This window comes from Aegilops tauschii, chromosome 5, assembly GCF_002575655.3.
Source record: "Aegilops tauschii subsp. strangulata cultivar AL8/78 chromosome 5, Aet v6.0, whole genome shotgun sequence".
Lineage (NCBI taxonomy): Eukaryota > Viridiplantae > Streptophyta > Magnoliopsida > Poales > Poaceae > Aegilops > Aegilops tauschii.
The window spans coordinates 41169365-41185042 of NC_053039.3; the positions used below are offsets into that span (position 1 = coordinate 41169365).

Below are 15678 nucleotides of genomic sequence, written 5' to 3' on the forward strand. Positions count from 1 at the left end.
TTGCATGTAAACCGGAGTCTGACAATGAAGACAGTACAATGGGGAATGCAGTGGCGGTTTAACAGGGGACTAATGATATCTACTGGGTCATCATTTTTACTATGAAGTTAAACCGCCTAATCTGATATTGAAGATACAAGTTTGAAGATGCGCAAGTGAAGGAAAAACAAGTTTCACAGCTTGGCATGGTAATTTCAGATCTGCCGTGCGTTGGAAAATCAAAATAAATTCAGACCTAATTTCACGAGTTTGAACAGTTCAGCAAGGTTCAAGATGAGTTTTGTGTAAAGGAACAGATCTAACAAAAAGGAGATTATGGCTACGGCCGCGTAAGAAATATCGGATCCAGCTAGTTGTTTATGCTAATGAAAGGAACAAGAGAGAACAATGGCGGAGATTGGATAGACTCCAATGAACCTTGAAACCCTAATGGTGGATATAGAGCAAAGAAAGGAAGAACTCACTGATGATGAGGGAACAGCGGAGGAGCGCCGCACTTTTCTGGTCCGGTCAGGTTGATGCAGCGGTTGTTGCGAAGGAAGAAACGAAGGTCGACGGTGGCGGCGGAGCTCCAAAGGTCGGGCAGCGTGAGGAAGAAGATGAGGTGAAGAGATACGGGGGGGAATGGAAGACCCCCTGGCCCTATTTATAAAGGTAAAAGGATAAAAGGCAGGCGCGAGAATCGAGGAGCCCGAAAAATGGGGTGTGTGACAGCTCTGTTGCCTCAATCTTTGGAGGCCCATTAATGAGGATGGGTTATATATAGTTTTAAATAACAGATGACATCATGGCGGTTTACCATGGTCCTGGAAGGTGACGTCACGGCGGTTTACATGATTATGTGAAGATGTTGAAGAAGAAATTTTCTTAAGTATTGAAGATTGACATGAACCAGTTCAAATCAATCTGGGGCCTAATGTTGGGGATATTACCACTGGGTGTAAACCGGCCAGGAGAGGCCGGGTTAACCCCATAAGTAGTTCATTATATCTGAAGCCCATGAAGACAGACGGTGACGTTTATGAAGGCCCAGGGCCCAAAGCCGGTTTAAGGCCTGTAGACATAAACCGGTATTAATATGTAAACTTGTGTTGTAAGATAGAAAGAGCAGAGGCTGAGCCGGACATGTTTATGAGCCGGCCTCGGGATTCTGTAAACCGACGGGCGTCAACCCATGTATATAAGGGGACAACCCGGCGGCGGTTCAAGGAGGACAGACAACAATTCGAGACTCAGGCAAAGCGTATTCGCTCCCTGATCATCGAAACCCCAACAATTTCATCACAACTAGACGTAGGCTTTTACCTTCATCGTAAGGGGCCGAACTAGTATAAAACTCTCGTGTCCCTTGTCCAGTTTAACCCCTTTAAGCTAACCCGTAGCGATGGCTCCACGACTAAGTCCTTTCACGAGGACATCTGCCGTGACAAACCCACGACAGTAGTTCTGCTGAAAATAGCGTCGGTCCGGGTTAGTTCCATGCAAATCATACCAAAACCATATAAATTGTTGTAAATATGGCATGAATACTTCATAAAATATAGATACGTTGGAGACGTATCACGCCGCGGCCCGCTGTCCACTTCGCCGTCCCCGCGCGTCGACTTCCGTGGTATGCGCCGCGCCGTCTCCCTTGGCGCGGGAACGCCACTGTCTGCGCCGGTCTTCGTCACGTTGTCAGGGTTCTTCGCCTACTTCGAGCATCGCCGCCGCACTCGTAACCTAGCCGCCGCCGCCGCTCTTCTTTAGTCGTCGAGCCGCTACCCCCGTAGCCGCCGCAGCCGCCCGTCCACCCCCTTCGTCTTTGTCCAGCACTAGCCCGTCGCCAGCGTCGCCGTCATGTACCCCGACCGCTTCATCTACTCCGACAACCGCGGGCGACATTGGCCCCGTGCCGATTGGCGCCCCAACCGTCATTGAGTCCTTCTCTGCTGGCCTCTCCGACTTCTTCGACATGGTGTACAGCTCGTGCAGGTCCCAGTCTACGCATGCCCGGTGCTGGCAACACCGCCGCGTGCCTTCGTCCACGACGTGTCCCCGGGCCTGGCAAGCCTGGTGCGGCGCTTCGTCAACTTCGTCTTCGTCCGTCTACGCATGCCCAGTGCGAGCAACACCGACGCGTGCCTTCGTCTACGATGTGTCCCCGGGGTTGGCAACCCCGGCGCGACGCGTCGTCAACAACGTCTTCTTCCCGGCGCACCACTACTTCGACACTTCTGCGCCCATGACTAACTCGGCGCCTCCTTGCGCCCGCGGCTCCACGGCGACTTCCTCAACACCGGCTACCCCGACTCGACATCGACCACGGCATTCTTTGCACGGCTACCTCGACCACGGCTACACCACCCTACGCTCTCGGCTACATCGACATCGACACAAAGGGCTACCGCCTTGCTTGAGCAACCTCGTCGGTTTCCACTCCAGCCACGACTTCCGCGATGCGTCGCCCGTTACGACTGTGTGTGTGGGGGGGGGGTGTCCGTCGGCTTGCCTTCAGATTCTTCTCTAGTCTCACCGTCTGCGTCGCTACCGTTGTGACTGCAGGGGGATGTTGAGTATATTGATTATTAGGAAAGATGAGGTAGAATAGGATTCGGTCCTGGCTTGTCTTGTACTCCAAGTTGATCATTGTACTCCTATATATATGCCCACGAGGCTTAAGCAATACAATCAACTATTCCACCAAATCCCTCTCTTCGTTCTAACAATATATATTTCACAATACATGGAATAGAACCATAGACCCTACCGCTTAGCTAGATGGGTCGTTATGATATTGTATGCATACAATAGATATTATATTTGACATAGTTTTTTCGTTTAAACTTGAAATTTTCAGGCGATAACAAATTTTTCCGGGGACGACCGAAATTTCCGGTAATAGATTAGTTATCATAAATTCGGTCCGGGATAAAAAAACCTGAATACGGGTAGTTATCTTGGTCCAAATGTAAAATTAAGTGTTTCTCTTTGTAGACACCAATGAGTACTTGGTGTAGTGGTTAGCTCCTGCGATTCGACACTCAAGATAGATCGAATCTGCCAGGCCCCTTTATTCTGCCAAATAATCCATGCACTCAGGTTAAGAACATCTCCAACAGCGGCGCCAAAAGACGCACGCATGCGGTAAACTCGCATTTTAGCGCGCGTGGGACGTTTTCGCGCGCTCCAGCGGAGGCGGAAAACTAGCGCGTGCGGGGAACGATTGCACGTGCGTAGGAAAAAGCGGAAGCTCGCGCGCTAGATTTGGCGCACCGCGTCCGGCGCGCCTATAAATTGCAGCGCCCTCTGCCGCTCTCTCGTCGCTCCCTCTACCGCTTTCTCTCCTCGTCGCCGACACGCCACCATCGAGCCACCATGCCGCCGCGCCGCCGGGGAGCTTTGGGCTACCGCGGAGTCCACGTGCGTCCGTCCGGCACCTACTTCGCCGAGATTCGGTCCGGTGACGTGCGCCTCGGCCTCGGAACCTTCGACACCGCTCAGGAGGGCGCCCGCGCGTACAACACTGCGGCGTGGCGCCCCCGGCGGTCCCGTTGGGACATGAACTTCCCAGACATGGTGACGCGGGAGCGGGCGTAGGAGTTGGCGCCTCCCCCGCGGCTTATCACCGACGAGGATCGTCGCGAGAACTGGAGGCGGGAGCGCCGTCTCAGCCTGGCCGAGATGGACGAGGAAGCCATGGCGCTAACGATTCCCGCAAGACGTCATCAATGAGCAACAGTTTTTCGCCGAGAGGAGAGTGGAGAGGGAGGAGAGGAGGGAGGAGCGAGCCGACTATCGCGAGGACAGGCGAACGCGGAAGGCGGTCGCTAAATTCAACATCGCGCTAGGAGATGCGTCGTCCTGGGACTCCAACAATGAGCGGTTCCTTAACGCCTACGCTCAGACGTCGGAGGAGGACATCACCGAGGCAGAGTCCGAGTCAGAGGATGACGAGTAGTAGTAGTTTTTCGTTTTATCTATCTATCGTAGGAGAAGGCTATGTATTATCGGAGCCAAATGTGTATCGAATCGTAGTTAAAAAAAGATGAAATATAGCGCGCCTGCTGGAGCGGCTCGGGCGCGCTTTATTTTGCGACGGCCGCTGGAGCCAGCGCACCGCCGCGCGCAAAAGCTGGCTCACCCGACGCTATATTCTGTTTTTTAGCGCGTTGCGCATCTGTTGGAGATGCTCTTAAGACTTCTGGTTGACAAACTGTCCATCAATAGGTGGTCCCTTTGTCCATCAATAGGTGGTCCCTTTGTACATAAGCCGAATTACCTAGTGAGCCTAACCCGTTGTTAGTATCCCAGTGACTAGTGGCCCCACAACTCTTTTTTTTTTGAGAATCTAGTGGCCCCACAACTAAATCACCCAGTTAGACATTGGGCCTATTTATTTGATTGTTGGAGACAAACTTGACATGCTTTTGTGTGTAATTAAATAAATTTTAGTTGTGCATGATCACCACGAACCGGCACTGGTGGGATGGATATACGTTCGAGTCTTTAGATAAAAAGGTTGAGGGTTCAAACCCCATTTGCACTAGCCTTTTTTCATTACACTAGCAAGAGGGCCCGTGCGTTGCAACGGGAGAAAAAAATTATAATCTTCAATACAGATGACCATATTTTGTTCACATCTCATCGCATGATTTTGAAAATTTGTTTACAAATGCAAGAAAATGATTCTTTTTAAAAATTTATTCACAAATTGAAGCAATGTTCACATTTTTGAAAAAATATCATGGTTGTCAAAAAACTTGGTAATTCAAAGAATTATTCTGAATTTGAAAAAATATTTTTTTAAAATATATTATAATATTTCGATCCACCCGGACAGTTAATTCTTCAAAATTCACGCGGGTATATAGTCACAAAGATTCAGAAGCATTACTATTTAACTACATACCTTCGATCATTCGTGAACATTTTTACAAATCTGGAACATTTTTTACTATTTACAAACATTTTTTTAATTTTGAACTTTTTTATATTGTAAACGGTTTTTAAGCATTTTCTTTTGAATCGATGAACAATTCTAGAATAGAAGAACAATTTTTTCGAAATTGGTAGATTTTTTTTTAAAATTCACGATTTTTTTTTTAAATGCATGAACATTTTCTGAATCAGCAAACATTTTATGAATCAATAAACTCTTTTGTAATTAACGAACTGTTTTTATGTTCATTTTTTATTAATATTTTTTAATGCATAGACTTTTTCAAAATCATGGACTTTTTTATTTTACGAACATTTTTTTTAAATTGCGAACATTTTTTGAATATGCGAACATTTTTAGAAAAATCCCAAGCATTTTTTGAATTCACAAACATTTTATGTTTTCTTGAACATTTTATTTCAAAATTCTCAGTGTTTTGAAGTTTCAAATTATTTGAAATAGATAAAAACAAAATGGAAGAAAAATATAAAAATAAAAAACAAAACTAAAAAAACAGGTGCCCGCTCATGGGCCGGCCCAAACGGGCGCGCTGTGTGTTCTCCAGTGTGGGGGGGGGGGGGGGATTCCCTGCAAAATATTTTTTTGTCACTTATAGATGCATTGGTAGGCAATATTTTGCAACTTTGGGGGTAATTTTAACGGCATACCGCAGGAAGCAATAGCCCCTTTATTATTAGGTATAGATTTGAAAGCTTATGTTGACAAGGGAGTGTTTGCAAAATAAACAACGACATGCTAGGGTCACCCAACGCCTTGTACACTCCCAGCCACTGACAGGTGGGCCTTCGCGAGGCTAGCGCGCCATGTGGGCAGGCCATACGATGCGAGCGGAGTGACCGTATTTGCATGAGAACCCAAGTTTGATAACCACAAATCCGTATTTTTAAAGTTTTAGCACCAAACTAAACATCAAGCACAAGTTCAATGATTCTCGGTGATATTACCTCTAACATTTTTGACATGTCTAAAATACTTGTTTTATATCTCACCCAAAAGGAGCTTTGTAATAATCAGGGTTCAACACGAGGTGTGACGGCAACATGTGCGTTGTCAGGTCGGCGACGAAGAACAATGATGATATATTTATTATCTCAAAAAAAGTTGCATTGTGTAAAGGGAGTTAAATGCACAGAACCACTACTTTCATGTCGCGACTAGCCGAAATCCATCACTTTACGATTCGTGACATTTTGCACCAAACCGAAAATTTGGCAGTGACAAAAACACCGAGCCAATTTCTGAGCGCGTTTTGACGTGACTGATCACTTGCGGGCCGACAGCGGTGACATCGCTCCGTTCAGCTCTGTCCGAAGCGACTGGGCCAGCCCAACCCGACTGCTCCCTCCGTCACTCCCCTCCCTCGCTCTATCTCCCTCTCCTTTCTCTCACGGACATGGCGACGGTTGGCGGCTCCGGATCCATCGGCGAGGGAATGGTGAGGACAAGGCGTGGTGGATAGAGCATGAAGCGTGGCTTGCCGGCGTGGCAGGGGCACCCAGAGCGAGGAGGAAGATTGCTGCAGCCACCACATATTTGTTTTAGAGTATTTCAGAGACTCGAGTATTTCATCGTCGCCACTGCCGGCGGCGGCAGATGTCGCCCGCACCCTCACGGTGGTGGTTGGGCCCCTAGTTGAGTTGCCTACCTCTCTGTATTAGCAAGTTTTGAAGCTGGAACTCTAGGGTTCCATATTTGGAAACTTTGTGGTTCTGGTTTCTGTGGAAGAGGGAGGCTGGATGGAGAGGATGGTGATTATCTGTGCGAGAGGAGAGTGAATGAATGCAGTGCGGAGACTGGGGTTTTTTGGAAGAAGGAGAAACCAGTCAATCGATCGAACGACCGCTAGGTTTTCTTTCTTTTTAAGAAGAATCGAACGAGCAGAATGAAAGCGCCAGCCCAGTTTACGAACAAACCCAGCCCAAACGTAAACGAGCGAACATGCCGGCCCGACCCAGCATCTTCGTCCCGAGCGCAGAAAAAAATGGCGGCCACTAACGGTCGTTAATGCCGCGCCGTCATCGCTACCTGCTGGCTGGTGATCGGCCACGTCAAAATGAGATCATTTTTTTACTTAGTATTTCTTGCCACTATCAGAATTTCATTTCAGCGCGAAATGTCACAAATCATAAAGTGACGGCTTTCCACTAATCGTGACATGAAAGTGATGGTTCTTTGCATTTAACTCACCCGCGAGGGGATAACAAATACAAATACTCATACAACATACGAATACAAATATACCTTTTTGAAGAAATATACGGATGTGAATCTTGCTACTCTAGGGCATCTAAAGAGCCGCATTGCAATCTAGGTGCGTAAAGATTGGATGGAGAATATTAAACCAAAAATCAATGTCAATAATGACTCCTATTTGACCCACTTGGAAAATTGGGAGGAGCCAACTACAATGTTGGTTTCCCATATCATTAATTCATGAATAGTAACATGGAATCCTATTTAATGCGCCAACCAATGAAAATAATAGCACGCAAATCCTATTTAATGCGCTAACCAATGAGAATAATAGCATGCAAAATAAAAATTAATGATCACGGGGAATGAATAGATTCTTTCATGCATGGTGGTTTATATATTTGGAAAACTAATTTTTGTTAGACGCCCTATGCAACTGGACGGAGGGAGTTATACATCCATTCAGAGCAAGTACAATAGGTCCTAGTCAGCAGGCTATAACTTATTCCATGTCATCAAAATCCTACTTGAAAGGGAGAGAAAAGAGGAAAGAGAAGGAGGCGGGCGCTTCACTTGCAGTCCGCTGAAGCGCAAGAAACAAGAAAAAAGCAGCTCCCATGCAGCCATGTGAAAGCTAAAACGCAGACTTTTCATCCTCTCCTCCAATCACGTGGCCTTCCTTGCCTCCCTTTGCATGCAAGTAATAAGTGCTATAGTTATTTCAATAGCTAGTCTACAGCCAAGCTATTGTATTAGTGGGCTTTAATGAAAGCTATGTGTGACATGGCTTTGCTATATACTCCCTCCGTTCTTAAATACTTGTCTTTCTAGGCATTTCAACAAGTGACTACATACGGAGTAAAATGAGTGAATCTACACTCTAAAATATGTCTACATACATCCGTATGTGATAGTCATTTGAAATGCCTAGAAAGACAAGTATTTAGGAACGGAGGGAGTAGCCAGCAGCGGGCTCTCTTATTAACCATGCTCTCAAAAAAAAATCTTGCTAATGCATTTATTACTTGCCTATTATTTCACCAAATATTGCACCATTACTCAATATAGCAAATCTGTATTTTTTAGAAATAGAAATAAGCATGCAAATCTTGCTACTAGTACATTTATTACTTGTCTATTACTAATTCACTCCGATAGCTAAAAGGCCACTGCCTACCTACCAAATTGATTCAAATTGCCAGCCTTGCCTGCTCATTCACGCGCGTCCGTTACAGTTCGTCGCACCCGTCTATACCCACGAGGGAGGCCAGGACCCCAAATCTTCAATTCGATCCGACGCGATCCCTTCCATCCCGCTAGAATTCCATCTAGGCACGGCTTCCCGCCCGCCGGATCCCGAGTTGGCGGTGGCTGGGCTACGCGCTGGAACTGGAACCCGGCGCCGCGGCGGAGCATGGTGGCCGCCTGCCCGGGAGGCGTCAAACGGTCAGAGAGAGGCACCGGGCGCTTCTCCTCGGCCGCCGCCGCGGCCGTCAACACCTCCTCGTCCAGCCTTCTTCCCCATAGACATGTAAGTATTGCACCTCATTTCTTCGCGTGCTGCACTGGTGAACTTTGACCGATCTGATTGGCTGGACAGAGGGTAGACGGGGAGCAGAGGAGCAGCCCGCAGATCAGGAGGAGGAGCAGATCCGGGTTCAGCGGTGGTAACGGTCCATTTACCTTTGATGTTCTTCTCAGCTTTGTGGATCATGATGATTTCCGTTGCTCGCAGGCTGCAGCCATGGGACGCTAGGATGATCCAGGGGGACCTTGATGCAAGCGGATGCCGAATCTCTCTGGTGCGGCGCGGTGGCCGTACGTCAGGGAGAGGCACCGAGCGGGCGCTTCTCCTCGGCCGCCGACGCCGCAGCAGCCCGTACGTTACCTTCCTCGTCCAGCCGTCTTCCTCCGAGATCTGTAAGGGTTCAGTTCTACTTTTACCTCACTTCATCAGGTGCTCGTGTTGTATTGATGAACTTTGACCGACAGGATTGGTTGGAGGACACAGGGTAGAGGAGGAGCACGAGGAGGAGCAGATCCAAGTTCTGCCCTGCGATGGTGAGCTTCAGTTACCTTTGTTCGGATCTCTTTGTTATTCTTCTTCACTTTGTGGATTGTGATGACTTGTTTTGCTTGCAGCTGGCTGCAGCCATGGGACACTATGTCGATCTAGGGGAGGCGATTGATGCCACCGGATGCCCCATGAGGTTTGCCTTAAACTTTGATTTTTAGCATGTGGGAACTGAAAGTCTGAAACTTGTACCAAGTTTCCATGTCGCACGAAAACTTGCACCGCGGAGAATATTTCTCTTTGGTATCACGATAGGCGGAATGCTCAGTCGTACTTTGATGCTCGGCCACACGAGCTATCATGGACTGAATATTGAAATAGTACCGTATTGTATTATAGTAAACTGGAAAGATTCTGCAATGGCCACACATATCTTTGCCGTCTTGACTAGAGTATAGGTTACTGATAATATCGTTGCTTAAGAGCATCTCTAAAACGGACCCTCAAAGTCCACGTATCTATCCGGACCACAATGTTTGGATCAGCTTTTGTCATTCAATACGAACTCGTATGTCATGGACCAGTCCGCATGTTCGAAATCCCGAGTGAGGGGGCTATGCGGGAGTTCGAACATCCTCTTGACCAACAAAAAGCTACCACGTGCCTACGCTACCACCCATTCCGTTCTCCCATCTCTCCTCCAAAAGCAAGAGGAGCAGCGATGCATACAGGGACCACGCACCCACTTGCCCTCTCCTCCTTTCTCCCATTGCAATTTCTCTCACGAAATTTGCAAGTAGCTTTGGATGGTTGCCTTCCGCATCTTGTCCGCGTACCACGTCCGGACACGTTTGAGGACATTTGTAGTGTCTGTTTTAGGGATTTGCACTGGAGGCGCCCTCAGGCTGCTTATTACCAAGTGGGAATTTGCGGGTTCGATTTTAATTAGAGGGCATTTAAGTTTGTTTGTTTTTCTCCGTAGTTTTTTTCTTAAGAAACCAGGAGTTATTTTTTCCATTTGAGTTCAAATTTCGAAGTAATCATACTTGAAATAGTAAACACTAGTTGTCTTCTTTCCGTATGTAGCAAACTTTCCTCGTTTACAATTTTTAGTCTAATACTTCATGAGGAAATTTGTGGTATTAGAACAACTCTAGCATAGTTGTCATATCAAGCCAAACACATAATAACCTGTCTGGCAACTTTGACCAAAATGTCGTTCTAGCAGAGTCGCCATCCACCACTCCGATTGCCATATGTTTGAAGGGAACACCGAATCAAGACCTGCCTCAATATTTGGAGGACGGGGAGAGGGACATTTAGAGCGCACTCCATCCCGAAAATTGCTACTTGGCATGAGCGACATTTCCCCTCCCTCCCCTCTTCCCGCCCGCAACGCCACCTAACATACCTCGTCGTAGCACAACCTCCGTTCGGCCACATGACATGTCGATGACACCATGAACTCCGACACGACCCCTACATCCCATTCCTCCGGTGTCCCACGGGATCATGCGCTTCCGCTCATCCTACTCCTCCATACTATTCCCCGCAACCTCCCTCAACATCACGTTGCCGAGGACACCACCTTGTTGGATCTTCCATCGACGATGCAACCGCACAGGCTACAGACCCTCTGCTGTCAGGCATCACCTCCATCCTCCGACCTCCCCCGCAGCCACCACAAGTGTTGGTCGCGCAACCGTAGCGAAGAACAATACAAAATGGAGGAAGAAGGCGAATTTCAACTCCCCACTTTGTTCAAGCAGCTGTCAAAGCATTGGCACCTTCAAACTTTGAAGCATTTGGTGATATGCAAAGTTGGTAAATAAAGCTCCTTTTTTTGTCCTTTGATTTGTTTGCTTCAATGCAAGGTGTTAGTAGAACAATGGTGGCAATTGTGTAATATTTGTGCGTAGTGATGCTTTTACGTATTTCAGAGGATTGCTTGTTAATAATGAATCCTCCTTGAGGGGTATGATGCAAGATTCAGTTGAGACCAATGATTTGAATAGTAGAGACTTCTCTCTTCGTTAAATGTTGTTGAGCACACTGGGTGGTCGGATGCTGCGAGCAAAGATGCGAAATTGGATCAATTCCATGCCTCCCAATCTTCTATGAAGAAAGCGTCTCCAGTTTCAAACTACATCAATGAAGAAGACCTTCTATGTTGTTGGCATGGCATGATACCACTCTGCATGCGGTCGCCAAGAATGGTCAAACTAGTGTAAAGGATTGGAAGCGACCAAAAGAGAGTTCCAACCGTCGAGGAAGGTTTTTGGAGCAAGTAAGGAACTCATCTCCTAGCAGTGTTACCATTAACAAGTATGTGAGCACTCTTGTCGTCATTTTAAATGCCATATTTGCATATAATATTGAGCATTAAATCATTGCTCATTTGTATGTTGTAGTATGGGATAGCCCAGGAAAGGTACAAACAAATGCCGAGGGTGAAGGGGAAAGCATTTGGCCTCTGGCCTCGTTGAAAAGAATTAGAGGGCAATTTGAAGAGGAAATAGAGGAATGAGGAGGCTCCAGCGTTCAAACAAATGAGTCAATCCATTGACGCCATTTTGTTGGAAAGCCTTTCATTTGCATATATTGTTGCAAGAATGGCCATTTAAATTTGTTGTAGGCCTTTCCAAAATCTACTTTGAAGATAGCTATGTCAAGTTTTGTCGACCACAACGTATGGATCCTTTCATGTAATACAACAATCCCCTCCAGGATGTGTCACCCTGGCATGAACGTCGTCTGTGTCGTTCTATACACATTGTGAGCGATCACCGATTAGCTGTCACTTTAGAATAATGGAAAAAATACAAAAAATGAAATTATACAAAGCCAAATCCCCATTGTATAATTCAACAAACATACACAAAAAATCCTTTTTATGACTCGCAAGAAGCACTGATAGAACTCCTCATCGAACCCATTTGGTCCCGACGCTTTATTCTGATCCATCTATGAGATAGCTTCACAAACTTCTTTGTAAGAAAATGGGGCTTGCAGGATGGCATCCTTCTCCGTCGATAGCTAAGGATTGTTACCTCTGACATCCTGATCAAGTAGGGGATAATTGGAGGTAGGGGAACTAAAAAGCAATTTATAAAATTAGTAATGCGGATTTTAATTAAGTCGGTCCTCACCAACGATAGTGCCATCATCCGGTTCTAGCTGGATTTTTTTACCACTAGCGATAATATGGAGTCATCAGAATTATGTAAAAAAGAAATATGTTGGTGCTTGATGTGGCGTCTGTTGCATGTTTTTCTTCAAGTTTATCCAATGGTTTCTTGGAATGCGACCATTTATATCGAGTTATAGCTGGAACTTGGAATAGGACTAGTAGATACTGTTCTTGTTACTTAGCTATATTTTTTATACAAATATAATATTGTCTACTATACATGATTTGGACTTTCTAGACAATTCCTTAATAGACAGCTTGAGCCAAACTGCACATGTACTTATGATAGTGAAAGATGGACTCCAGGATATCGAATAGATACAGAAATAGAAGTAAAACATAATTTTATCTCAGTATTCCTTGCCTAAACATTTTTCGGTGTCAATACAAATCCCTGGAGCCAATGCTTTGTGTTCTTCTGCATTTACCTAAGTCACAACCCCATGTTCCTTAATATCCATCTCAAAACAGACAACAACATAGATGTGAGATAATCTTTCTTAACTTGCCCTATCACTGTTGTAGAAATTATCATGATCCACCCCAAAAAAGAAGAAATTATCATCATGATGACTTTTATAAGTAAAACATAAAGTTATTATAGTAAAATCATATTCTAGGGATTTCTCTGAATTTCTTTGACGTAGTGGTGCATGGATTTTGCTGAGTAAATTAGATACCTAGGTGTGCATGCAAGACAGTACCAGAGATGATCAACCGTATATTATCTAAAATATGCTATTATGTCTTATAATCCCTCCACTACCATAATAACGTCACTCTAGACATTGAAGGTCTCCCATATACAAGCTTGACAACAAATTTTATAGTCAAATATTTTGTGAAATCTTACAAAATTTTATATGGAGAATGTTGTGTACATGCACAAGTGGGTGTAGTGTGAACATATCAAATGAAGTGAAGGAATATGTGCTCCGGGTGCACCAAGGTACTTTGGACCATTAGATGTATATCTGACGGATGTAAGCTAGCTGGGAAATGGATTGTTGGCACATTAGCAACAAAACCCTCACGCATTATAAAAATCAGCCCACACTCCACCATTTTCTCCTCTCATCATATTTGTAATTTCTTTCTCCAAACATATGAATGACCATATATGTTGAACCTTATATCCTAATTTAGATTTGGTTTGAGCATCATCTTTGTTTTTATGAGATGTTCAAAACAAGGCTAATGTTGGATATTATTATTATTATTTTGAGACTTGACCGCAACATTCATAAGTTCCAAGTGAAACAAAAAGATATTAATCAGTATTAATCTTGTTTCAAGCATCACGTCAAAACAAATATTATAGCCAGAACGCATCCAAAATCAAACATTTTGTTAAAAAATATATAACCCTTTTTATGTCTAGAACAAAAAATTAAACAAATATATTTATGGATGTGAGAGTAAGATGTAGTGTGTGGATTGAATTCAAAAAAACAGAGGAGAAATTTTCAAATATGCCAACAATCCATCTTCCAGCCCGACCACATTCCTCAGATTTCCATCCAATGGCTCAAAATCACGTGGTTAACTAGGTGCATAGATTTTCCCGTTTCACATGATATGTTCTCGACATCGAGTTCACTTTCTCATGTGGGTGAGCCTCTGATGGCGAGGGCCCACTTGGCAGAGGGCATGTGCACTAACGTAGGCCACTAGTCAGTCTCAAACACTTAAAATCATTTCCTGCACAAATTCTTGCTATAAAATCGTAGAAATGAAAAGTGGACAATTATGAAAACCCTACCGGCGAAGACATAACTTGAAAGCAATCTCGAAAAATGTGTGTTATCTATACAAATCAATATACATACAATATGGCAGCATCTCTAATATATAAAAAATGGATCATAAGCAATAAATGCAACTTGAAACTTTAGACAAATACATAGATACACTTACAAGGTGAAGAAAACACGCTAATGTTGTTAGGATACACGAGTAAGATTGCAAAAATTAATTGGAGTGAATGTTGAAATCCGTACCAATGAAGGCATAACATTAAAGCTATCTAGAAATGTTAGTACTTATAAAATATCATTGTCCATGATGTGCCGACCATCTATGATGTAGAAATATATAGATCTTGAGTGATAAGTTTAGGTTGTAGCTCAAGGGTCTAGACCTAAATATTATAGATATAACATGAATGTGCCTTAAAAGAAAGGAATTCTTAGAGCCTTTTTCATACCCGTATTGCTATTTGTAGTTTGCCTCATGTTTTATCTTTTTTTGTATCGTTAAACACTGAGTTAAAATGTTTGATTTATTGTGCGGTTAAGCAATATTTTGTATGTTTTCACATGACGTCTTGGGGTATTTTTTGGGTAGTTATACACGGTAAGGTTTTTCATACTCATAGAAATATATTGTGACGTTCCTGGCTCGGCCACCGAAAGCCAAGCAAATATAATGAGATATATAATAACGCAACACTTGTACAATCAATTAAAATTTATTATTTTACAGAAAATGATGGTTCACATGTACAAGTGTTTCTATTAGGTGGGCTCTATCTTAAGACTTGGACATGGTCTTAGTGATTGCTATAGTTTCTAGGTTTTGTGTTGAAAGTAACATTTTCAGTGTTTTATTCGTACGAGGTGTGGCATGTTTTAAATTCCACTTTAAATTTAGGCATGGGAAGTGCCATAAAGGACCTACTATAAAATTATTTCTAAGGATTAAATTATACTAACATCTTAGGAAATTTCCACCATCCAAAAAAGTGCAAAGGTTTCTAACTTTGCATGCCAAACTTCCAATCAAATCCATGTAAAATTATTCCAAAACTATCTCAAATTTTAAATTTGATAATTTATGGAATACACTTTTGATAAGTTACCAATACAGTTTCTCCATCCAGCTTCCTTTGCCACAAAATATACCTAACATGCCAAATAATTCAATTATAGAAAATTTGAAAAACAAAGTACTATTATTGGCTTTTGTAATATACCTGAGATTCTACAACTTACTGAAATTTCATAAAACCAAATATATAGATGAAAATCACTGTAAATACAACACCACCGTCTCATCAAAATAAGAAACAATCATCACCTACCAGCCCCACAACACGGGGAGATCAACCACAAAACACACCCACCCATCTGAATAAAATGCATAGTTTTCATATATCGTATAAACATAGAAATGACCCAGATCCACACGGTCATTCATTATCAAGCATAAGAAAGTACATAACCAGGGTCTCATCAGTGGCACATGCATGTGTACCATTGTTTTGACCAACACCCTTTTAGGAACATGACGAGCTCGTCGTAGGGCTTGTCTTCGATGGTATGTTGCTCGAGGTTGTTC

The 15678-nt window shown here is 44.1% G+C and overlaps 1 long non-coding RNA gene across 1 annotated transcript; it reads left to right on the plus strand.

Moving 5' to 3' along the window:
- The first annotated feature begins 8355 nt into the window (after nucleotides 1-8355).
- LOC141023273 (uncharacterized) lies at nucleotides 8356-11935 on the plus strand. The gene is made up of 6 exons (XR_012184010.1): nucleotides 8356-8666; nucleotides 8736-8802; nucleotides 8871-9055; nucleotides 9128-9196; nucleotides 9278-11474; nucleotides 11561-11935. It is a non-coding gene; the product is annotated as an uncharacterized lncRNA (long non-coding RNA).
- The last annotated feature ends 3743 nt before the right edge of the window (nucleotides 11936-15678 follow it).